Here is a 24580-nt window from a genome sequence, read left to right on the forward strand (position 1 = left end):
GCTCCGTGGGCGTGCTCAGTGGGGCTGGGTGGGTGCTCCGTGGGCGTCCCCCGTGGGGCTGGGTTGGTCCTCAGTGGGTGTCCTCCGTGGGGCTGGGGGGGTGGGTGGGTGCTCCGTGGGCATGCTCAGTGGGGCTGGGTGGGTGTTCCGTGGGCGTGCTCAGTGGGGCTGGGCGGGTGCTCCGTGGGCGTGCTCAGTGGGGCTGGGCGGGTGCTCCATGGGCGTCCTCTGTGGGGCTGGGCGGGTGCTCCGTGGGCGTCCTCCGTGGGGCTGGGTGGGTGCTCCGTGGGCGTTCCCTGTGGGGCTGGGTGGGTGCTCCGTGGGCATGCTCAGTGGGGCTGGGCGGGTGCTCCGTGGGCGTCCCCTGTGGGGCTGGGTTGGTCCTCCGTGGGTGTCCTCCGTGGGGCTGGGGGGCTGGGCGGGTGCTCCGTGGGCGTGCTCAGTGGGGCTGGGTGGGTGCTCCGTGGGCGTTCCCTGTGGGGCTGGGTGGGTGCTCCGTGGGCGTTCCCCTTGGGGCTGGGTTGGTCCTCTGTGGGCGTCCTCCACCAGTTTCTGCCGTGTCCCTCTCAGGCAGCACACCCACCCCAGCCAAGAGCCGTTTCCACAGCGACGAGGGCACCAGTCCCCCAACTGCTCAGGACAGCTCTGGGGTGGGTGTTGCTGCTCCCTGCCCCTCGGCCTGACCCCTGGCCCCTGTACTGCTCCCCGTGGATCCTTAGGTGTCGGGAGGAGTCCCGGGGTTGTCGTCACATACTACCACAGAGCAGAGCCCTACAACAACAGAAATCTGTCTTCTCTCAGTGCGGAGCCCAGAGGTCTGAGGTCAAGGTGTCCCAGGGTTACACTCCTTTCCAGGGGGCATCCTTCCTGCCTCGTCCAGATCCTAGGGCCCCAGGTTCCCTGGCTTGTGGCCATATCCCTCCCATCTCTGCCTCCATCTTCATGTGGCTTCCCCTCTGTCCTCCTCGGTCCCTCATAAGGACACCTGTCGTTGGGTTTAGCCCATCCTAGTGCAGGATGGGCTCCTCGAGGTCCCTGACTCATTGCGTCTGCAAGACCCTTTTCCCCAACTATGGCAGTCACAGGCTCCGTGAGGCTTTAGGCATATTTTTGAGGCCACCATCCCACCTGCTGCGGTTATCTCTGACGCTTCATCTCTCCCACCACCCGTGGGCCCCCCGTGATGGTGGATGTCAGCCTGTGACCCAGCCGTGTAGGAAGGACACCCCGGCGCGTCCTCCTGGGAGAGCTTGGGAACCCCAGCGCCCCGGCCTGGCCACCACCCTCACCTGCCCACCACCCTGCGGAGCCCTGTGGGGCCGTCACTCAACCCCAGCTGGAAGCGGCTCCCAAGGAGGACATGCAGGGTCCAGGTGGGGGGTGGCTGGGCCAGGGCTGACCTGGAGGACTGTCCAAGCCTAAGGAGGGCCCAGCCCAAGGCTAGTTCCAGCCGTGCCTGAACACCGGGCCATCCCAGAGAGATGCACACGCCCGTCCTCGAAATCCTGTGGGCTCAGGCACGCTCACATGGGCCGGACCCTCCCTGGGCGCCACCAGGTCACCTTGGGGCTGCCACTGGACGCTGCCCACCCAGCATGGACACGCCTGAAGCAAAACCACTGGATTTCTCAGTTCCTGTACCTTGATCTTTTTCACCTTTATTCTTATTTGTGAGTTTTGTCTTTATAACTACCCAAACTGCCCCCTCAAAACCCCAAACTAGAAAACCCTAGTATGACAAGAACAAGGACAAAACTCACATTCTGCTCTCAGTGAATGTGGTCACACACCCACGGGGACGCCCCTGCTCCCGGAGCACGTCCTCGCCCATGTCCTCCTGCCTGGCAGGCTCTCCCACCCGCACCCTCCGTGGCCTCCAGCCTGTCGTCATGCATCGGGCAGCACTGCTGTCCACCCTCCTGCCGACGAGCTTGCCCAAACTGGGAGGGTGGGAGGCAGACACAAGCTGGGCCACCGCCCTGCAGGTCCTTCGCTTCCTGAGGGCACGGCCCCGTGGACTGAGCGAGTCCCGCCATCGTGGGAGCATCCGGCCACTGGGGTGGACGTGGAATTGAGAAGGGGGAGCTGCGGCCGGTGGGCTTCCTGCCCAGCTGCCATGGTACGAGCCTGGAGTATGGCGCCGGTCAGGTCTGCCGGGTCAGGAGCGCTGAGTCAGGTGCATGTTGGGGTTTGGGGGTAACCTGCCTACACAGGGTTGTGTACCCCGCCCCCGCTGCCCGCCCTCTGTGTCCATGGCAGAAACACCCATCATGTGCTGGGTGCACACTTCCACGCCCCGTGCGTTCTTCTCTATGACGTGGCTATTTCTGGATCCTTGCTGTGCACCTGGAGATCAGGGCAGGGAGCAGCCCCGGGTATTGTCCTCATGGTGGCCTGTGGTCAGGAGTGGGTCTAGGGACCCCCATCAGCCACACTGCCCTGGCCAGGCACGGGGGCTGGGATCACGGTGTGGGACCTCGAGGGTATTGGCGGATTTGGGGTGTTGGCACATAGGAGGTGCTTGACCCATTGCCCCGATCAGACTGGAGCATGGTCACCACGGATCGGGGGGACCGAACAGGTCAGCCACTTCCCCCTCCCCTCCCCATGGGAACCTGGCCTCGTGAGCCTGCCCTCCAGCCTTCCATTAAAAATCCAGTTAATGAGCAACCCGCCAAACCCTTAAAAACTAATCGGACTGTTCACGGCTTAAAAGGTTCTGTAGGTTCTCCACATCATCTCCCTTTTTGCCCCCCACAACGCCTGCCCTGAGGTGCCGAGACCCCTCCCCCTGCCGCCCCTGGTCCCCCCGCCGGGGCACCAGGTCCTCCCGAGGTGTCCCCTGGGGTCCTGAGAGGTCCAGGGCCAGGCGCCGTGCTGTGCCTGTATTTGGGGTTGTGGGGATGAATCGCTGTCTCTCCATGCTGCTGAGGAACCACACAGTGATGGATGCTCTGGATGCCAGGCCCCCAGGACGCTCCGGTGAAAACACTAGTCAAACATTAATTTCCTGGGTCAAGAGCCTTTGTGTGAAACACCGGCCGTGTGGCCCCATTCCCAGAAAAACACTTCAATGGCAGGCATGGGGGACTCTGCTCTGGGTAAATAGCCTGCGAAACAGGCCTCATGGTGGCCCTCAAGACTCCCAGAGTGGGGACTGTCCCTCCCGCAGGCTGGCGGAGGCTGCCCGTCCCCCTCGTGGGCGGCTGAGCTAGAATTCGGTGTCCTTCTGTGGGGGACATGCCTGCGTTGTCTTCCCTCTGTCCCACATCCTGCGGTGGTCACCTGTCTGCCCTCTGTGTCCACTTTGCCGCGGACCTTCCCGCACCGTAGCTGACGCCTCGTCAGTGCCCAGAGCAGGGCTGGACGCCCAGGGGGAGCTCAGTGTATATTTGTTGAATGAATGAAAAAAGAATACGTCCCTAGGAAGTGAAGGGTTAATGCACAGGCGATGGTGTGGGGCCCCTAGCCGCCGCCCGCTGCGGGTTTCCGACTGTCAAGTGCACGTGGCCGTAGGAGGCTGGGAGTCTCAGCTTTGCTAGGACGTGGACTAGGACTCCAGAGCGCCCCATCAGAGTGAGCGGCCCTCGCGGGGCGGAGCAGACGGAGCGTGGCTCTGCGGACGAGCGAGGCGCCAGGGCGCGCGGACGGAGTCGGCAGGAGGCTTGCTTCGCTGGAAGTAAAGTCCCCGTGCGTCTCGAAAGAGACCAGCAGTGAACTTGGAAACCACCTAGCGGCAGAGGTGACCCAGGCTCCACATCCCTAATTTTAAAAAAAGTGGTAAATACTCCCTTAGAAAACCGAGTGAAGGTACGCAGGAATTTATGAAGGAAGGAATCACTGTCATCAAATGTGTGGGAAAAACCAATCCCACTAACAAATACATAGAGATCACACAGCGTCTGATTTAAGACCGTGTGGTTTCAAGACACGGCATCAACTCCGTTCTTTTTCAAAACGCCTTCATTTGGGTGTAATTGACACAGCGCACAGTTCAGTGATGAATATTGTGTAAGTCCCCACTGTCATCAGGGTGGCCTAGGAGCGACCCCGTCACCGTCACCCCAGCCCCGAACAACCACAAACTTGCGTTGGCGGGTTTCTGTGCTCTGGGTACGTGGTGTAAATGGAACCTGCTGGTCCCGCTCAGCAGGACGTTCCCGAGGTTGGGCTGTGGTGGCGGGGTCACGGCTCTGCTCCTTCTCGGGGCTGGGCGATACTCATGGCGTGGATGGGTTGTTTCCACCTTTTGACCATCATGAATACTGCTGGTGTAAACATTCGTGTGCCTGTCCTCGTGCAGGCATGTGCTTTCATTTCTCTTGGGTCTGTTTCCTGAGTGGGATTTTTGGACACAGGGTAGCTCTGTGTTTCATGATTTGAGGACCTGCCAGACCCTTTCCTTGGGGGCTGCACCAGTTTACCTTCCTGCCAACAGCGCACGAGGTCTGACTTCTCCGCTGCCCACCACCACTGCTTACGCTCTGCCCTTTGATTCTAGCCGTGCTGGTGGGTGTGAAGTGTATCCCACATGGTCTCACTCCGCATTTCCCTGATGACGGATGCTACCGAGCATCTCTTCGTGTGCCTGCCGGCTATGTGCATGTCTTCCTTGGAGAAATGTCTATTCAGATTCTTGGCCAACTTTTTAATTGGATGACGTGTCTTTTTATTGTTGGGTTGTAGCCAGTCTTGACATATTCTAGATACAGGTCCCTTATCAGATATATGATTTGCAAATATCTTCTTCCATTTTGTGGGTTGTCTTTTCAGTTTCTTGATGGTGTCCTTTGAAGCACGAAGGTTTTAAAGTTTGATTTAGTCCAATTTATTTTTGCCCCTTGTTGCTTAGGCTTTTGACATCATATCTAAGACTCTTTGGCTAAGTCCAAGGTCATGGAGATTTATTCCTGTGTTTTCTTCTAAGAGTTTTATGGTTGTAGCTCTTACATTCAGGTCTTTGATCCATTTGAAGCTACTTTTTGTATATGGTGTGAGGTAGGGGTCCACTTCATTCTCTCCCCTGTGAATGTCCAGTTGTTCCAGCTCTCTTTCTTGAAATACTATTCTTGGAATGCCTGGGTGGCTCAGTCACTAAGCATCTGCCTTCGGCTCAGGTCATGGTCCAGGGTCCTGGGATCGAGCCCCGCATCTGGCTCCCTGCTTGGCGGGAAGCCTGCTTCTCCCTCTCCCACTCCCCCTGCTTGTGCTCTCTCTCTCGCTGTCTCTCTGTCAAATAAATAAATAAAATCTTTAAAAAAATACCATTCCTTCCCTGGATGATCTTGGTCTTCTTGACCAGTGATGTATGCATTGTTCCACTGCCCCACATGTCCAGCCTCGGGCCAGCACTACACGGCCTCGCTTACCATAGCCTCATAGTAAGATTTGAAATTGGGAAGTGTGGGTCCTCCAGCTCTGTTTGCACCCTGTACCATGTTCTAACCTAATGACAAACAGTTATGTCAACAAATTGGATAACTTAGAGGGAATTGGCAAATTCCTAGAAAGACACAAGCTATTGAGACTTAATGAGAAAGAGACAATTTGAATAGATCTGTAACCATTAAAGGAGATTGATTTGATAATCCAAAGTTACCCATGTAAAGAAAAGCCCGGCTTTGCTGCCGAATTCTACCAAACAGTTAAAGAATTAAAACCAGATATTCAGAAACTCTTAAAAAATAAAATGGGGAAACAGTTCCCAGCTGATTTTATGAGGCCAGTGCTACCTAGACTCCAAAGCCAGACCCAGATGTCCCAAGAAAGAAAACTATGGTCCAGTACCAGTTGTAAATGTGGACACACACATCCCTAAGGGCTAGCAAACCAAAACCAGCAGCGAAGAAGAGCGACCGTACACCACGACCAGTGGGCTCCGTCCCAGACACGCAAGGCTGGTTTAGCATCTGTAATGCGCTATATCCGTGGAATAAAGAATAAAATGATGTGGTCATCTCAATGAAAAGGCATTTGATGAAATCCAACACCCTCTTGTGATAAAAACCCTCAAGAAACTAGGAACAGAGGGAGCTTCCTGAACCCTATAAAAGGCATCTACTGGTGGGAGGCCGGATGTGTCCCCCCAAGACCATGCACGAGACAAGGATGCCCCCACTCACCACTTCCATTGTACACCGTACTCTGTTCACAGACCACACGGTCATAGAGATGTGGAGTCCTAAGGAATCCACGCAAAAACGGTAACAGCTAATAAGTTCAGTAAGCTGCAAGATACACGATCAACGTGAAAAATCAATTGAATTTCTATATACTTGTAATGAATGATCCAAAAATGAAATTAAGTAAAAAATCCATCTACAAAAGCACAAAAAGAGTAAAATACTTAGGAATAAGTTTAACAAAAAGGAGTGCAAAACTTACACTCTGGAAGTTGAAAACAGTGTCGAGAGAAGTGAAGGAAGATCTAATAAATGGAGAAACACTCGGTGTTTGTGAATCGGAAGACTTCCCACTGTTAAGATGGCATCACTCCGGAACGGTCTGCCGAGCCGACCCTGCCGGGGACCCCGCTGACTTCCCGTTGGAACCCGCAAGCTGATTCTGATACCCATATGGAACTTCAAGGCACCAGCAGGGCCAAAACAATCTCGGAAACGAACAAAGTGGGAGGCACCTTCGGTCTTGGAAGAGTTTTTAGAGTCTGTAAAAATATGCGCTCTGTGGTGCTGGTGCAAGTCCCATGGAGTCTAGCGAGCAATTCAGCTGTTTTGCTCTGCATAAGTGAACTTTAAGTTATAACGTTGGGTAAGAGAGGGGGTGTGATGGCTCAGGGGACAAACACCCACCGGGTCGCCTGATTTCCCGAGGTGAAGCCCACAGAGGGCACCCAAGACAAACGAAGGCAGAAAGAAATCTCTGTTTGCATTTCAAACGCACAGGAAGGAGGGGAGGCGAGTGCTGTGCTCACTCACGCACCCCTGCACCACGCTTTGCTGGCTGTTAACACTCGCCACGTTTCCAGCTCTCCCCAGTCCACGTCTGCGTGCACACGCAGGAGCATCCACGTACGTGCACACACAGCACACATCCGTGTGTGTGCACGTGCATAGCACACACCCCACATGCATGCACACACTCACTTCTTGGTTAAAGTGAGTGGCAGCATCCTGACCGCTGCCCGGGCACTTCCATGTGCTTGTCCTAGAGCAGGGACGTGCCCAGTGACGTCGGTCCACTCTCAGACGTGCTCCAGGGTCCCTGTGCTGTCCTTTACGGAGCCGGCGGCCCTGGAAGGTCGAGGCCTGCGCGCTGCCCCTGCTGGCTGTTTCCTCCGCCTCCTTGCTCTGGACCCCCTCCCTCCTCCTCTTTCCCGATGTGGACATCTGTGCGGAGTCCAGCCCGCTGTCCCGTGCAATGCCCCCCGGTCTGACTTGTCCAGCTGCTTCCCCATGTTTGGATTCAGGCTTCGGCAAGTGCCCTCCCGCGGGCCTTCCATCCGGAGGTGGGAAGCGGTGGACGGGGTGGCCGCTGCGGCCAGGCTGAGCTGACAGGGCGCGTTTTCCCCGTGACCCTTGATCCTGGTGAGTCTCTGCTCTCCGACCGCATCTCACGTCCGCTGACCGTCCTTCCCAACGGTTGCCCTGCACTGGCCAGGGTCGCTTCCAAGGGTGGGCTCTGGGGGCCTAGGCCGTACGGACCCCCCCCAGGAGGCCCAGGGTCCCCTGTATGTTTCTGTCACCCTCAGCCAGCGTGGGGGTGATGGCCAGCCGCGTGCTGGGTAGGGCTAGGCACTCCCTAGGAGCCGGCAGGGTTCTCTTGGGCTTCATGCCACCCGCAGAGGGATTTGGGTTTGCAGGCTGGGGGTGGTTCTTCGCACCCCGTGGGCTGTGTCAGCCATGTCATGGGGGGGCGTGAATATGGGGGTCTCTGCTCTCCGCACACGGGAGGGAGGGAGTTTGAACCACACTCCAAGGACTGATTGGAGAAGGTGGATCGCACATCCTGGTGGTTAGAAATCAGACGAGGTGTTGCAATGTTGCCGTCGTCTTCGGTTTTGGGGTTTGTGTGCTCCCACGGGGCAGTGGAACCAGGCGGGGTCCTTGGGTGACCGAGCGCACACCAGGAAGGGCAGGTGCCTGTGGGCCTTGACCTGGCCCTGGCTGCCCGGCCACCTCATGCCCCTTCATCTGGACGGCAGCCCCGAGGCCGGGCTGTGGCTGGGAGAGGCCAGTGCAGGGCCCAGCTGGGGGCCCGCGTGGAGCTGGCCGGTCAGCCCCTCCCCAGCAGCAGCGCCTTCAGTGGGCATCTCGGGAGCTGCTGCGTCTTTTATCATCGTGCTCGAAAAAGTCACCATGAGAAGTAGAGTTTAGGCAGAGCATCTAGGTGTATTAGGCAATTATAAACCAGTTGCACCACAGAAAGATGAAAAGTCATGTTTTCATTTCGAAAGAGCCGGAAATGTGTCCACAGTGGAGGGACCTTCACTGGATGTGTGTGTGGCCACCTGGGAGCGGGTCCCTGGGCAGTGGGTGCGGGGAGCTTGGGCGCCCGGGTCTGCTCCTTGGAGGCTGGGGGACACACGCCGGGGCTGGCCTTGGGCAGGGGCAGGAGAGAGAGCCCCAGGGCTCCCTGAGCCAGCAGGGTCTTGGGGAGACAGTCGTGGAGGAGGGGCCCCACTGTGGGCAGCTCCGGGAGGCCCGGCCGAAGGGGACTTGGGGCCTCAGCGTGAAGGTGGTGTCGGAGGTCACGGTGGGAGGGTTTCTGACAGGTGAGCGCCCCGAAAGCCATGCTCTGAAGTTCCGAGACAGCGTCATCCTCCCGTTCCTCGGAGAGCCAATTTTCTTGGTTCACGTGTGGGTGTTTGTGTTTTTTCAAAAATGAAAATAAAAGACCGCATTATTCAGGAATCCAAACCAGACAGGCCAACAAGACGGAACAAACCCCCGGTGGGAGGCAGGGCGGGAGGCAGGGGTGCGTCTCGCCACCGTGGGGATCCGGCGGGTCCACACGTGCTCTCCATCCGGAAGGGGTGTGAGGTGGCCCGTCCCACGCAGGGCCTCAATGGCAGCTCGGACGCCCCGAACCCGCCCCGGCTGCCCGCGGAGGGGAGGGCAGAGCGGGCACGGGGCTCTGGGCTTCTGGGGGCAGCCCCGGGAAACCTTCCTGCGTGTAGGAAATGCCTCTGTGATGGCCGTGTGAACATGCTGGGGTGGGAGCCAGGTCACCATGCCGCCTGAACCGTCTCCCCCAGCCTGTGCACCCTCACCTCCGGGTCTGTCCTGATTCCTCCCGTCAGCCTTCTGGACCTTTATCCGGGGGGCTGCTCTGCTGCCCTGGGGGGCTTCTTCCGGCCACATTGACCCGAGTGCTGAGCCATCCCTGGGGGGGTTCCTCTTTTTTGTCTCTTGGGGGGCACTGGGGTGCTCGGAGAGAGGGACTGCTTTTCCCTGTAGACTTTCAGTTTTCAGTCCCAGGGAAACACAGGTTGGGACACTTTGTAGGGAGCGACTTGGGTCATGGCGCCAGCAGGAGACCCGCGTGTTGGCCGCCAGCCTCAGGGTCGGTGCCTCATTGGGAGTCAGTTCTGGGGGCTGGGGGCTGCGGAGAGGTGTTCTGGGGCTGCTGGGAGGGAGCCTCGGTGCTCATAGACGCCCAGAGTCCTGACTCAGCATCACCAAGTTGGGGGGCCAAACCCTGTTCCCCAAGGCTCGGGCTGGAGCTGCCCAAGTGGGCATTGGACCTCCTGGCCTGATGGGGCATTCGGGTGTGGGTCGTGGCGGCAGGGGCTGGATTCCGCGGCGAGGACCCAGCGTCCATCAGCTGGGGCGGTTTGCATGGACCATAAGGAGCGGCTTCTGGGCTTGGGGCCTCAGGGAACCAAGTGCTTTCAGAAATGTAGCACCTGACCTACTGATCTTTAAATGGGAGTCCCTTGCTTCTCTGTCCCCACAGGCGACGTGGGGTGATTATCGAACCTCAGCAACAAGCACCGACCCCAGTGGTAGGAGCCAGACAAGAGCCTTTACACGGAGCTCCCATCGGAGCGGCAGGGTCCAGACCCGGCAGCGCGTGTCCCCCAGGTGCTGGGCTGGGGAAGGGGCCTGTTGTGGCCACAGCTGGAGGAGCGGACACCGCGGTGCTTTCTGGGAGCTGCTGTCTACATACGAGCACGCGTGTGCGTGTGCGGGGTGTAGGTGCACGTGTGAGTTTGCATATGAACATGGCATGTGTGAGTGAGGGTGTAGTGTGTGAACACGTGTGAGTGCATGTGAGTGAGCGTGTGTGTGTGCTTGGGAACGTGCACGCATGTGCACGCATGAATGTGAGTGCGTGTGGTGTGTGTGGAAGAGGCTCGCATGGCAGCACCATGGTGGCTTGCTCCCTGGGGGGAGCAGAGTCCTGGGGACGAGCCGCACCGGCGTGTTCCGAGCAGGTTGATGGCATGGTGCTCTAGCAGTGCTTTGAGGGGACGGTGGCCTCTGGAGGGCAGCAGGAAGGGTGAGGTCTGGAGTAGGAGGGTGTGGGTGGGGCGTGGAGGGTGGAGGGGCGCCCTGCTGGGTTGCGGTGTGGGCACGAGCGTGGGGGCACTGCTGTCCCTCCTCATGCGACCTCGGTTCCTGGTTCAGCCGGGGGGGCGAGCTGAGCCAGTGGGTGCGGGGCCAGCCCCACTGGCAAGTGGCCCCAGGGAGTAGCTGAGGGCCCAGGGCCACCTGGACAGACGAGGGAGCCACCCTCCGTCGGACGCGCCTGGGTGCATGGGAGAAGGGACAGAGCCTTTGGAATTTCTGTCCTGAGATTTTCCGGAGACACTTTTAGGCATAAGATCACATTAGAGACACTTTTAGGCATAAAATCACGTTAGTGAATTTTCAAGCAAAGAGACGATTTCTAAGAATTCTGAGCATGGTGGGGATTAACACTGGGAACGAGGCCTAGCACAGATGTTTGCATATGGAATGCCCCCCTTTGCAGAGGGGACACAGTGTTCCGAGTTCTGACCCCAGCAGCCGGGCCCTGCCCTTTGGACGGTAGCTGACTGATTGCATCCTCGGTGCTCCGGGCTGGGGACAGTTGGGGACACGTCACAGCGGCCACGCTGCTGAACCCAGCCCCGGGGAGGGTGGGCTGAGACCCTGCCAGAGCCTGGGGAAGACGGGGTGTTGGGGGGACGTGGGAGCTGGGCTGGAATGTGGTGGTGAGGCCGTGTGCGTGACGGTGTGAGCAGGTGTGAGTGTGCATGGGCGAGCCGGGCAGTCTGTGTGAGTGCCGGCTGCCTCCTGGCTCTGCCGTCTCTGGGCTCCGCCGGGAGCCGGGTGTCTGGGCTCCGTTGTTCATGCGCAAGCGAGCTGGCGGCCGTGCCCCGCGAGCTTCGGGGGATAAAGGCAGAGCGCTGGCCCCGTGCTTGGCGTGCTGCGCTTGCTGTGCTTCACCCGTTGGGGTGTTGAGGATGGGAGGGAGGCCGTCCCCGGCGGTCCTCGTGTGGATGGGGACCCCTCTCCTGCGGCCCGGGGACCGTCCCTGGAAGAGCCCCCCGCCCCGTGCTCCCAGAAGCGGCAGAGCTCCTGCTCTACATGCGGCCCGGGCTGGGGGGCGGGGTGGCCGGGAGACCACGTCTGCCTGGAGCCTGCTCCCGCCGGCGCCTCCGGCATCGACTGGCCCCGTAATCCTGCTCTGCCCTCACGACACCGGCCGCTGTGGCCTTCGGTCCCTTGAGCAGCTCTGGGGTTAAGTTGGATCCCCTCAGGACAGTGCAGAGCGTCCACTCGCGCCCGGCACGCGGGCTCTGGCCAGATGGAGAGAGGGGCGTCCCGAGGGCGCCGGGCCCTGGGGGTGCGCGGACCACCCGCCCTCAGGGTCTTCGGCTGGCAGATGTCTCAGAGGCTAACTTCCTCCACAAGAACGAGAACAAGTTCCGGGGTTGCCACAGATTGGTGGCCCCGGGCCAGGCTCTTCGGGGCTGTTGTAGGGTGTCCGAGAGCAAGTGGGCCAGGGCGGCCCTCGGTGGCCTGTGGTTCCCGGCCCTGCCCCGAGCAGACGCCCGCCCGAAGGCCGGGCCGGGGGCTCTCTCGCGGACCCAGCTCCCGGAGGAGCTCCGGGCAGGGTCAGCGGAGGGAGGGGTCAGCGTGGAGCGGGGACCTCGTCCCTCTTGCAGTCTGAGGTTGCTGCCAAGAGCCTGAGAAGCCCCCGGGTGCCTGTCACCTTGATCTAGAGGTTTGTGTCTTTTCCCTCCGGGAGAGGAGAAAGGTGGAGGAAAGAGCCTCCGGCAGAGGAGAGGGAGCTGGCCGCGGGCCCGTGGGCGGGGAGGGCGGAGCCAGGCTGGCCCGGCCCTGGGACGCAGACACGGCCGCCCAAGCCCTGCGAGGGCACAGCACTGATGGCTCGGCTCCCCGGCGGCCGCCTGGGCCCCCCGCTGCTGCTTCTCCTGCTCGCATATTGCCTCGCGGCCGCCCATGCTGACCTGCTGAGCCTAAACTGGCTGTGGTCCACTAAGACCGACGGGCCCACAGCCGAACTGGTCTCTGAGCCCCCGGGGAGCCCACATGGGCAGCCCAGAGAGGACACCAGCACACGCGCGGCCCCCCAGCATGGCCCCACGGAGCAGGGGAGAGCCCCTGCCAGCTCAGAGCTCCCCGTGGAGAGGCCGGAGACTGGCCCGGGCGGTGCCTCCCCCGCGGGCCCGGACACGAAGGAGGAGAACATCGCCGGCGTGGGAGCCAAGATCCTGAATGTGGCTCAGGGCATCCGGAGCTTTGTCCAGCTGTGGGATGACGCCACTCCCACCACAAGCCCCCCCGGGGCAGAGGCGCCAGCCCCTGTGACCCCCATGGCCCCCCTCACCCTCCCCGGGCCCTCCAGCCCCCCCCAGGAGAACGGGACCGCTCTCTGGCTGGGCAGTGGGGCCCCGAGCTCTCCGGACACCCAGAGGACCGAGGCCGGCACCCCGCCAGTGCCCACCCAGCTGCCGCCCTTCCCGGGCGGGCCCTCGCCACCACCACCTGCTGCAGGTAGAGCTTCTCCGTCCTCTGCGCCAGGTGGGGACCCTCCCTGGGGGAGCCGGCAGGATCGGGACAGCGGAGGACTCCTGCGCGTGGCAGCCCGTGCCGGCCAGCAGCACCAACCCCCTGGCATCCGCAGACGCACGCCTCCTCAGCTCCCCCTGGTGACGGGCCCCCTGGGCGCTCTCGCTGGCCCCTCGGCTCGCTCCTCCGACCCCCCCACCCTGGTGTCTCAGATCCCGCTCTCAGCTGTCCCTGGGGACGGGGGCGCTCGGGCTCCTCACCTGGCTAACTCTGTGGGGCCTGGTCTTGCTAACCGCTCTGCACTGCTCGGGGCGGACCCGCTGACCCCCATCGGGCAGCCTGTCCCCGCCACCGCCGGCCGCTGCCTGCCCCTGCCTCCCTCCCTGCCCGTCTGCAGCCACCTGGGCATCGGGCGCGCCTGGCTGCCCAACCACCTGCGGCACGGGAGCAGCGAGGAGGTGTGGGCCGCCGCCCGGGCGTGGGGGCACCTCCTCCAGACGCACTGTCACCGCTTCCTCGCCTGGTTCTTCTGCCTGCTGCTGGCCCCGCCCTGTGGCGCTGGCCCTCCGCCCGCGCCTCCGCCCTGCCGCCAGTTCTGTGAGGCCCTGGAGGACGCGTGCTGGGGCCACCTGGACGGGGGCGGGCTGCCGGTCTCCTGCGCCTCGCTCCCGGCCCAGGAGGACGGCCTCTGCGTGTTCATTGGGCCGGGTGCAGGTAACTGGCTGGCCCTCCTCCCCGCCCTGTCCCTCTGTCCTGCCAGGTGAGCCGGCCAGTCAGCTGCCCCTGCGTCCCCGGGTGGGCCTCTGAGCGCTGGGCCTGCTCCCGTTCGCACTCGAGGCCTCGGCCCCATTCCGGTGGGTCTGTGTGTCCTGCCTCCCCTCCTCCCGAGAGCAGCCTTGACCTGTGTTGGTTCCTGGGGTCGTTGGGCTTTGGAGCTGGGCTGGTGGGGGTGGACCCCAAGACGGGGGTGTCACCCCGCGGGGCCCCTGGGGGATGTGTGTGGGTGAGTTCCTGGCCCCGGTGCCCAGCTCCACGGAGGGGGGAATGGGAGGGGTGGAGGGAAGGGGCTATGGCTGCCGCAGACGGGGAGCGGGGAGGCTGAGCCCTGCGTGCGAGCGGCAGTGGCCAGGACGTCATGGCAGCGGAACAGCCTACACAGGGCGGCTCTGGGGGTCCCGGTGCGTGCAGAGCAGAGGGGCCTGTGGCTGCCCGTGGGCTGGGGCCCAGTGGGGAGGCACCCAGGGCTGTGGGTGGGCTGGGCTCGATGTCATCCACAGGGCAGTGGCAGCCTCGGTGAGCTCTTTGTTCCCACACGCGTACCTGACGCTGGGCTCGCGTGGCCTCCTCGGGGGGTCTGTGCTGTGTCCACTGAGTGTGTGGGGCGGGTGCAGCTCCCGCCAGCAGAGCCCAGGGGCCGCCCGAGCACAGCTTCCTCCTGCACGGGGGTGGGGAGGGCCAGGCCTGCGCACGTGTCTCTCCCACCCCGGGCCTGTACACGCAAGGGTCCCGCCGCTGGGTCCAGCCGATCTCCTCGGGTTGGGGGCTCGGCCACACTGGGTGCGGGCTGCGAGCTGGTGCAGGGCGGTTCTCACGTGGCCCAGGCAGGGTGGTGTGGGGTGTGGACCATCTCTAACCACAGCTGCCTTGCACAGCCGAGTGGCCTGAAAGGGACTTCTTACTGGACATCTGCACACGTTGGCAGGGCCCCCAGGCTGTCAGGGAGGCTGTGTTCCCGGCAGAGCCCTGGGGGACTCTTCTGTCAGGGCTAATGGTCCACGCCCCCTCAGGCTAAAGGTGGGGGTCAGGCATTTATCACACTGAGGATCCCTCCTGGGTGTGGCCTGGCTGGGGAGGGTCCCTGGGAACCAGGGCTGGGGCTGTGAGCATCGTTCCTCCTCTGGCCTCTCAGCAGGGGATCCCCCACTGCTAGGCCCCTGGGCCTTTCCATCCCCACCTGATGGGGGCAGGCAGGGCAGGAGGAAGGCCCTGATCAGGAGGGAAGTGAGTGAGGGGCCCCCTAGCCCCTCCTCCATGTTGGTGGCTGGTCCCCCAGTGATGAGTGTGAGGATCCGGGCTGAGTGAGGGCCTTGGGCTACCTGGATATTGGGAGGCTGTGGGGTGGGGGGGAGAGTGGAGGGGGTAAGGTTCTCTGTAGGGGAAGGAGGCCCAAAGGGTGGGTGCTGCTTCCTTCCCAGGACCCAACCAGAGCTGCCCACAGAGGTTTCCTGCCGAGGCACCATTTCATGTCCCTTCTGTCGAGTGTGTTCTGCATGGGGGCCCTGGGCTCCAGGGCAGAGATGGCCCCTGCTCCCCTCACACTGGGGCAGTGGGGTGTGGACGGGTCACCTGGTAAGGCTGCAGCTTTGTTCAGCCTGCTGGACGTGCCCTTCCTTACCTGCTTCCCTCCTGTCCCCGCAGGGAGAGCGGGTGGAGGAGGGGGACAGTGCGGCCACTGGTTGGGGCCCAGGGAGGTGGTCGAGAGGAGAGGGCTGCTAGAGGGGCCCCTTTGCTGCGGCTGGAGCCGGCAAGGGGTCAGCACGCTGTTGGGGACCTGGTGCCGAGTCTGCCTATGTGGGGACTTGTCCCTCAGGCCCCAGAGAAAAGCACGTAGGGGAGGGTCAGCCAGCAGGGGGACTGTCCCCCTGGGGAAGGGGGCACCGAGTGGGGGTGTGGCTGCAGGACAGTGACGGGCAGCCTGGGTTTTGCTCTCTGTGCACCTTTCCTGATGTCCCTGGAAATGACGGTGAAGACAGGTCGTGTTCTGAGCCTGGGAGCCGCTGTTGCTCCTGTCTGCAGGGGAGAAACAGGTCTGTGGGATAAGGCGTGTGTGCCACACGGCTAGCAACAGGGAGCCAGGAGGTGGACGTGGGCAGTCTAGCTCCGGGACTGGACTTAAGTGCCCCACGGACTCCAGACAAGCAGAGCCCCAGGCCACGGGAACGCCAGCTGGCCAGTGAGGTCTCGTCACTGTGATGATCCTGAGGCTGGCGCTGTCTTCTGGGGAGGATGCCCAGCCCATCTGTCACGGACCCGCCACATGCTCGGGCTTCCCAGCTGCTGGGCGTCCATCAACCGCCTTTAATGAAATGTGAATTCAGAGACAGTAAATGTTGTTTAAATGCTTCGGTAACTTGAGGTTTGCACCTAACTCTGATGTCAGAAGATGAGACTACCTTCATGGAAAGATACTTAGGCTTGCCTCCCACCTCCTGGCAACCTGCCCTGGCTGAGCTCTCACGAGGTACCAGCAGTGGCTTTGGCTTTCTTGCTGGGATGTCAGGTGCCCAGAGCAGTGGATGAGATTGTCTGCAGGTAAGGAGACACATGCACTTGGAATGGGGTTTCTTTGACCATCCGCCCCGTCGGCATCCAGCTCACCATTGTCTCTAGCGGTTATTCCTTCCTGCTCTGAGGAAGGCTGACATGGGACAGCGTGCAGACAAGAGCTCACCTTCGGCCTCACTGAGGGGGAGCAAGATGGTGGCTGTGATTATGCCCATGCAGGAGCGGTTTGGACTCTCCACATGGGGGCCATCTCCCTGACAGTGTCCTTCCCCTTGGTGAAGGAGCTGTCCATCCTGCCGCAGGGAAATAGTTTTTGACTGCTTTCCTTTTCAGCTGAGAAATCAAGTCTTAAACTATTGTTACTATTATATATCACGCAAGAAGTAGCCCACCCACCCACCTTCATCAATCCATCCACTCACCCACTCACCCACCCACCCATCCATCCTCCATTAATCCATTCACCCATCCACAGATCCATCCATGCATCCATCCATGCATGCATGCATCCATCCATCCAACCACCCATCCATCTATACATCTATCCATCCATCATCCATCCATCCACAGATCCATCCATCCATCCATCCATCCATCCATCCATCCATCCATCCACGGATCCATCCATCCATCCATCCACTCACCCACTCACCCACCCACCCATCCATCCATCCATTAATTCATCCACCCATCCACAGATCCATCCAACCATCTATCCATCCATTCATCCATCCCCCATCCTTCCATCCGTCCATTCACCAACCTACTCATTCATCCATCCACAGATCCATCCATTAATCCATCCATCCATCCACCCATCCACCCATCCTATCCATCCATCCATCCATCTATCCATAATCCATCCATCCATCCATCCCCCCATCTATCCATCCATCCATCTGCCCATCCGCCCATCCATCCATCCACCCACCCATCCATCCATCCATCCATCCACCCATCCTTCCCTCCATCAATCCACCCATCCATCTGCTCATCCACCCATCCACCAATCCACCCACCTATCCATCTATCCACCCATCCATCTGCTCATCCACCCATCCATCCATCCACCCACCTATCACTCCATCCACCCATCCTTCCATCCATCCATCCATCCACCCATCCACCCACCCATCTGGATATTGGATCAGGTTTTCCATGTTAGAATGTGGTTGTCACATGTAATATGCAGTATGTTTTTGTCTTGAAATGGGTCCGAAGAGAACCCACAAACCAGGTGGCAGGGGCAGATGCTCAGCTTTGTGTGTCAGTGATTCCAGTGTAGGATCTGGTTTGCGATCATTTCCCTTCCTGGTGTCTGGCCCAGCCTCTCCCCCACTGCCATGCTGGTTTCCCTCTAAGTTCTTTTTTCTGACCTCCTGATTCTTGGAGTACCTGGAAGGCTCAGCAGCCACTCCTTCTCCTGGGGCCACTCACCCAGAGAGGCTGGCCTTGTGACTGGGAAGGCTGTGCTGTGGGTGCTACCTCGTCCACTCCAAGCAACACGGCCAGTGTTCCAGGGGCCCCGACATGCCTTTGAAGTACGTAAAACTGCTCAGGGACCCCTGCCTCCCTACACTGCTCCTTTGCCAGCCATCTGTGGGCAGCCCCACTTCGAAGGACTAGGTTCTGCAGACATGTGGCCTCAGTTCTGTAGAGGAGGGAGTGTGAAGGGTAGCCAGTGCTTAGAGTGAGACTTCCTTCCCCTAAACCCACAAATCCTGGCGCTGGGGGACTGCCTTTGCCTGCCACTCTCATCCCTTAGGACCACTCTGCCCCATCATCTTGTCCTCCACCGCTTCTCTCCTGGGTTACATTTTTTCCCAGAACCAGCTCACGAACACACAGGCATAGAGATCAGAGCCACACAAGAGAGGGCTGAATGCAACTTCCAAGCCCCCCTCACTGCCAGGATGGGGCATCTTCCCCGTTCCTTCTGTGGCTTTGCATAAATATGTGTATGTGAGTTTCCTGTGGCTGCTGTAATAAATGACCACAAACTTAGTGGCTTAAAATAATACAGATGGGTAACGTTATAGTTCTAGAGGTCAGAAGTCCGAAATCAGTCTCACTGGGCTAAAATTAAGGTGTCTGTCTGCAAGGCTGTGTTCCTTCTGGGGGCTGCAGGGGAGAGTGTCCCCTGCCTTTTCCAGCTTCTGGGGGCCACCAGCGTGCCCCTGCCTGGGAGACACACATGCTTTTAAGGATGTATGTCGTTAGATTTGGTTAACCTCCCCATCTGGGGCTATAACATTAATTGCATCTGCAAAGTACCATTTGCAGGTTGCAGACATTGCAGAATGGACATGTTGGGCCACTATCCTGCTTACCACGGTGTGTGTGTGTGCATGCGTGTGTGCAACCTCATGTATGCATACTCTCGATCCTTACTGTGCACACGTGGGCTCACTTTCTATGTATCCCAAAGTCCCTCTTTTCTATGGTGACGGGTCTCAGAAATGCCCTGTGTCACTACGGGAGATACTCTCGTTCTTGTGTGGTTCTGGTTGGTCCTCCCTCCCTCCTCAAAGGCAGACCTTCAGGCGCTTCCAGCTTCTTGTAACACATGATGCTGTAGTGGCTCTGCTCATCCTCTCGACCTGTTTGTCCAGTCCCTGCAGGTCCTGATTTGGGCTCTGGCTGACAGCTATGTTTGGACATGGCCCTGAGCTCGGGGGGTTCACAACCTTCTGCAAAGATCATCGATGGTCCGTGGGCATTTTCTCTCCAAATCATCAGAAATATTTCACTCAGGCTTTGATGGGTCGAGTTGAACATGCAGAGAAGTATGGATGCTATTAATGCATCGGGTGTAGATAGTTAAACCTTCACCAAGGGATGAAGATTGATTTATTTTAGAGAGAGAGAAAGAGCCTGCATGCAGGTGGAGTGGCAGGGGGCAGAGGGAGAGAATCCTCAAGCAGACTCCATGCTGAGCACAGAGCTTGATGTGGGGCTCAATCCCAGGACCCTGAGATCATGACCTGAGCCAAAACCAAGAGTCAGACACTCAACCAACTGAGCCACCCAGGCGCCCCTAGATGTTTCTTAGAATGTTCTCAGTATATTTTCTTCTCTGATATCAACATTCTCCACTCATCCCAGACATTATTACTTTGTGGTTGTGACTCTAATAAAGCAACAGGTGCAGAGCTTTCTTCAAACACTTTATTAGGTTCAAGAAGTCTCTGCACGTCTGTCTCACTGAGGGTGTTATGTTCTATTCTAGCAGGTAAGTGGGATGAGACAGTGTCTCGTGGTCTGCAACACGAATGAGGACCTTCTCCACTTTTCGATATGTATACTGGGGGCGCCATTGTTGGGTGCATGTGGCCAATACCTGGCTCGTTACATCAGTGGATTGTCAAAAAGTGTCACCCCCTTGTCCCACTTGCCCCCTCCCCCCTATACATGCACAGCCTCTCCCACTGTCCACATCCCACACCTGAGTTGTGCATTTGTTACCAAGAATGAACCTACACTGACACGTCGTCCTCACCCAGAGCCCATCGTGTACTTGAGGTTCACTCTTAGTGGTGTGCGTTCTGTGGGTTTGGAGAGATGTATAATGACTGGCACCCACCACTACGGTATCTTACAGAGTAGCTGCCCTTGAAGTCTGTGCTGCGCCCATTCATCCCTCCTCCCCCCCCACCCCTGCAACCACGGACCCGTCACCGCCTCCATGATTGTGCCTTCGCCAGAGAGTCCTGTCGCTGGAATCACGCAGGACACAGCCCTCTCAGACTGGCTTCTGTCACTCGGCAATCCGCACTCACGGTCCCTCCGTGTCTTCTCATGGCGTGATGGCTCATTTCCTCTTAGCGCTGAATATTCCCCCATTGACTGGATGGACAGTTCCCGTATCCATCCACCCACTGAAGAGCAGTTATGCACGAAGGGTTCCAAGGGTTGGCAGTTACGCATAAAGCTGCCTCGAACATTGTGTGCAGGGTTTTGTGTGGACGTGTGTTCTCATCTCCTCTGGGGAAACATCAGGGAGCGTGATTGCTGGGTCGTATGGGAAGAGCACGTTTCGTTTTGTGAGAGACCACCGAATTGCCTTCCAGGGTGGCTGCCCCATCTGCTTCCCCAGCAGCCGTGAATGAGCGCTCCGGTCGCTCCACGTCCTCCCCAGCGCTTGCCGGTGTCCGTGTTCTAGATTGTGGCCGTTCTCGTAGGTGTGCAGTCGAGTTCATCTCCCCAAGGACCTATGATGTGGAGCAGCTTTACATATTGGCCATCTGTATGTCTCTCTGTTCAGGTCTTTTGTCCATTTTTAAAAGATTGTTTGTGTTTTAATGTTGAGTTTTGAGAGTTCTTTATATATCATAGATAACTGTCCTTTATCAGATGTGTCTTTTGCAAATGTTTCCTTCCAGTCTGTGGCTTGTCTTCTCACTCTCCAGACATGGTCTTTCACAGAACAGAAGTTTTACATTTTAACAAAGTCCAGCTTATCAGTTCTTTTTTCTTGGATTATACCTTTGGTGCTGTATCTAAAAAGTCATCCTCCTATCCAGGGTCCCCCAGGATTTCTCCTGTGGTGTCTTCTAGAAGTTTTATAGTTTTGCATTCTACATTTAGTCTGTGATCCCTTGTGAGTTAATTGTGAAGAGGGTAAGGTCTGTGTTAGATTCACTTTTTGCGTGTGGACGTTCTGTTGTTCCAGCCCTATTTGTTGAAGAGACGATCTTTGTTCCATTGATTGCCTTGCTCCTTTGACAAGGATCCATTAACTATGTTTGTGTGGCTCTATTTCTGGGCTCTCTGTTCTGTTATATTGATCTATTTGTCTGTTCCTTCTCCAATACCACACTGTCTTGATCACTGTTGCTTTATAGTGACTCCTGAAGTTGGATAGTGTCGGTCCTTTGTTCTTTTCTAACCTGTACACAATGTTTGTTCAACTTTGTTCTTTTCCAACTTTGTGTTGGCTGTTTTGGGTCTTTTGCCTCTCACATAAACTTTAGAATCAGTTTGTCAATATCCACAAAATAACTTGGTGGGATTTTGACTGGGATTGTGCTGAATCTACAGATCAAGGTGGGAAGAACTGACATTTTGACAATATTGAGTCTTTCTATCCATGAACATGGACTATCCCTGCATTTAGTTAGCTCTTTGATTTATTTCAGCACAGTTTTGTAGTTTTTCTCATATAGATAGATATTGTACATGTATTTGTTATATTTATACCTAAATAATTTGTTTGTGGGAATGCTAATGTAAATGGTATTGTGCTTTTAATTTCAAATTCTGCTTGTTCATTACTGGTATATAGGAAAGTGATTGAATTTTGTATATTAACCTTGTATCCTACAACCTTGCTATACTCACTTATTAGTCCCAGGAGGGTTGTTTTTTGTTTTGTTTTGTTTTTGCCAATTCTTTTGAATTTGCTGCAGAGATAATCATGTCATCTATAAACAGACAGTTTTATATTTTTCTTCCCAATCTGTGTACTTTTATTTCCTGTTCTTGCCTTATTGCATTAGCAAGAACCTCTAGCACAATGTTGAAAAGGACTGGTGAGAGAGACATCCTTACCTTGTACCTGATCTTAGTGTGAAGGCTTCAAGTTTCTCACCATTAAATGTGATATGAGCTGTAGGGGTATTTTGTAGATATTCTTCATCAAATGGAGGAAATTCTGTTTTATTCCTAGTTTACTGAGAGTTTTTACCATGAGTGAGTGTTGGATTTTGTCAAATGCTTTTTCTTCATCTATTGATATGATTTTGTGATTCTTTTTAGTTAGTGTGTTGACGAGATGGATTCCATTAATTGATTTTTGAATGTTGAACCAGCCTTACATATCTAGGATAAATTCCACTTGGTCATGGCTGGCCTGTTCGCTGAGAGGGAAACTGTCCTCAACTAGGCAAGTCCCCTGATTCCTTAATGCAAGGGGAGTGTGGCCGAACAAGAGGGGCCCCCACTGGCCAAAGATGTCACCACTGTATTCCCATGAAGGTGTTTTTCTAAACTCTCAGAGCATGGCATGGGCATTTGCTTTTTGGAGAGATCTGGTTTCCTGCCCACGACAGCTGGGCCAGTGCCTTTAGTGCAGCAGGTGCCAGAAGGTCTGCGGGGAGGTGACCCCATCCTCCACTCACAGAGCCTGTAACTGGAGAATGGACCAGTGATGTTAGGGCCAAGGCATTTGGAGGCTTACTCCCAATGGGAACCATGAGGAATTGCATGGAGGGGAGGGAGGTGCCTGTGCATCGCCGGGGTCCCTGGGCCTGCCCTTGGAACATGCTCTTGCCGTTCAGCCCAGGACATCAATGGCTGCGGCCTCTTGCATTCTAAATTAATCTGGAAAACTTCTAGCTGCCTGGGAGGAAGGGCAGTGGTGGGCATATCTATGTTTAAATTTGGGGACACCTGAGTCAGGACAGCAGGGCCACTGACATGGAGGCTGGTGAGAGTCTGGTTTCCTAATCTTAGAGTATCTCCCTGAGTGCATGCTCAGGCTCCAGGAACTTCTGATATGAAGGGACCATCATAGCAGCTACCGTCCTGGTGGACAGCATTGTCTGTCTTTGAGCATCAAGTAGCCACTGTCTTCCCAGAGCCTGTGGTCCTCCTGGAAGGTCCCGCTGCTCCCTAGCACGGAGGCCAGGCTATTGTTCCAATGAGGCTGCTGTCTGCACTGCACTTGGTTCTTCCCACGTCCCATCTGCGGGGGTCTTACCTGCAAGGGATGGGGGAGCCCCGGCTGGCTGGTGGTGCTGCCGACAGGGTGGGAAGTCAGGGCCATGCAGAGTGGAGATGCCTACCACTGCCCCGAGTGGGCCAGCCCTGGAGGGTACCCAAAGTGCATGTCCTCATGTGGGTGGCTTCTGTCTCTACTGTTTTCACTTTTTGTTCTCAAAGAGCTCTTTGCAAGATAGAATTTGCCTTAGGAAGTTGGGGTTTGGCATTGCTTCCCTCTGCTCTGACCTGCCCCCGCCCACCACACATATTCACGTACATTCATGCACACAGTCACGGGCTCGCTTACCACCTTCCTCAGGACACCCACTCATCAGCAGCCCCAGAAGAGGGTCTCCCCCCATGTAATTCTCACCTTGGAGATAGACCACACCCAGACTGTAGGTGGGGGTCTTGAGAGAAAAGGCTTTGGGTTGGGGCCTTTGGCTGGACTGTGGCCCCGAAGTCCCAGCTCCAGCTGGTAAAGTGGGCATGCGTACAGGAAATCACCAAAGTATGGGTCTGTCCTTGAATTTGTGCTTGCCCCACCCTGTGTCCAGCAGTGACTGCACTCCCCGGACTGAGAGGTAGGCCCTGCCCTCTGTCCCCAGCACCTGACCCTCTTGGCCCAAGATCGTCAAGCTGCTGGTGGCCCGTGCATGCCCAGGAAGCATGCCTCCTCCACGCTACTCCCGAGGCTCAGGCAGGTCCAGGTCAAGTCAGGCCCTGCTGGGTCCCAGGACCAGCGTCATGGAGAGCAGGGCCTGTGTGCCCCCCACAGCAGCCTCTGGTCCCATTGGAAGGACAAGAGATGAGGGAGAACACTGGGCCCCATGGCTGGGTCCCCAGTCTAGACTCAAGCCGCCTCCACGTGGTGGGAGGACACGGGGGAGGAGGGCAGACCGTGGGCTCCTGAGAGTGAACCAATGGGGCCTGGGACTCTGAGGGGTATTTGAGAGGAAGGTGGGGCCACCCAGTGTGAGCATCTGTTGGTGAAGGAACCACAGGTCTCCCTAGTGGCTCGTCCGCCACGTGGCCCCTCTGCAGGTCAGGGTGGCTGTGGCAGCCCAGCATGGACACGGTGGGAGGGGACACCGAGGAAGCCCCTGACAAAGCTGGGGCAGCCGGGTGGGATTTGCTGTATTACGAGTGTGAGCACAGGCCTGGACCCACAAGGACAGATCCTCCAAGAAACACCCCCCCCATTCTGATTTTCTGCCCCTGGGGGGTTACTTAGTTTTCAGGCGGGTTGGTGATGTTGGTACAGTGCAGGGAACTGCAGGGTGGACGGCTTCTCTCTTCTGTAACAGAGTGATGGTGTTAAGGCTAACACCCCGGGCAGGGGGCCTTCCCCGGGGCTGGAGCCCGGCTCCCGCTGTCTGAGGGCGGGGAAGTGGGTCATGTGGTGAGGAGGGGGTGCAGGCCCCGGCACCGGCGGCAGCTGCCGTGCTCAGCCACATCCTTGCCCCTCTGTCCCTCTGATGGGACGGTTCCCGTCGCGTCCTCCGGGGGCCCGTGAGCCCACTGGGGGGGGGGACAGCAGCTTGTGGCCACACGTCCTGACCCAGAGTGGTATTTGGAGAAGCAAGGCAGGTGCCAGGCAGGTGGGGAGC

General features: G+C 58.0%; 1 protein-coding gene across 1 annotated transcript in view; it reads left to right on the plus strand.

Moving 5' to 3' along the window:
* The window catches only part of COL18A1 (collagen type XVIII alpha 1 chain), a 92998-nt gene that overhangs the window by 27017 nt on the left and 41401 nt on the right, over positions 1–24580 (plus strand). The window lies entirely within an intron of this gene.

The sequence above is a fragment of the Phoca vitulina genome, unplaced genomic scaffold, assembly GCF_004348235.1.
Source record: "Phoca vitulina isolate PV1807 unplaced genomic scaffold, GSC_HSeal_1.0 scaffold68, whole genome shotgun sequence".
NCBI lineage: Eukaryota > Metazoa > Chordata > Mammalia > Carnivora > Phocidae > Phoca > Phoca vitulina.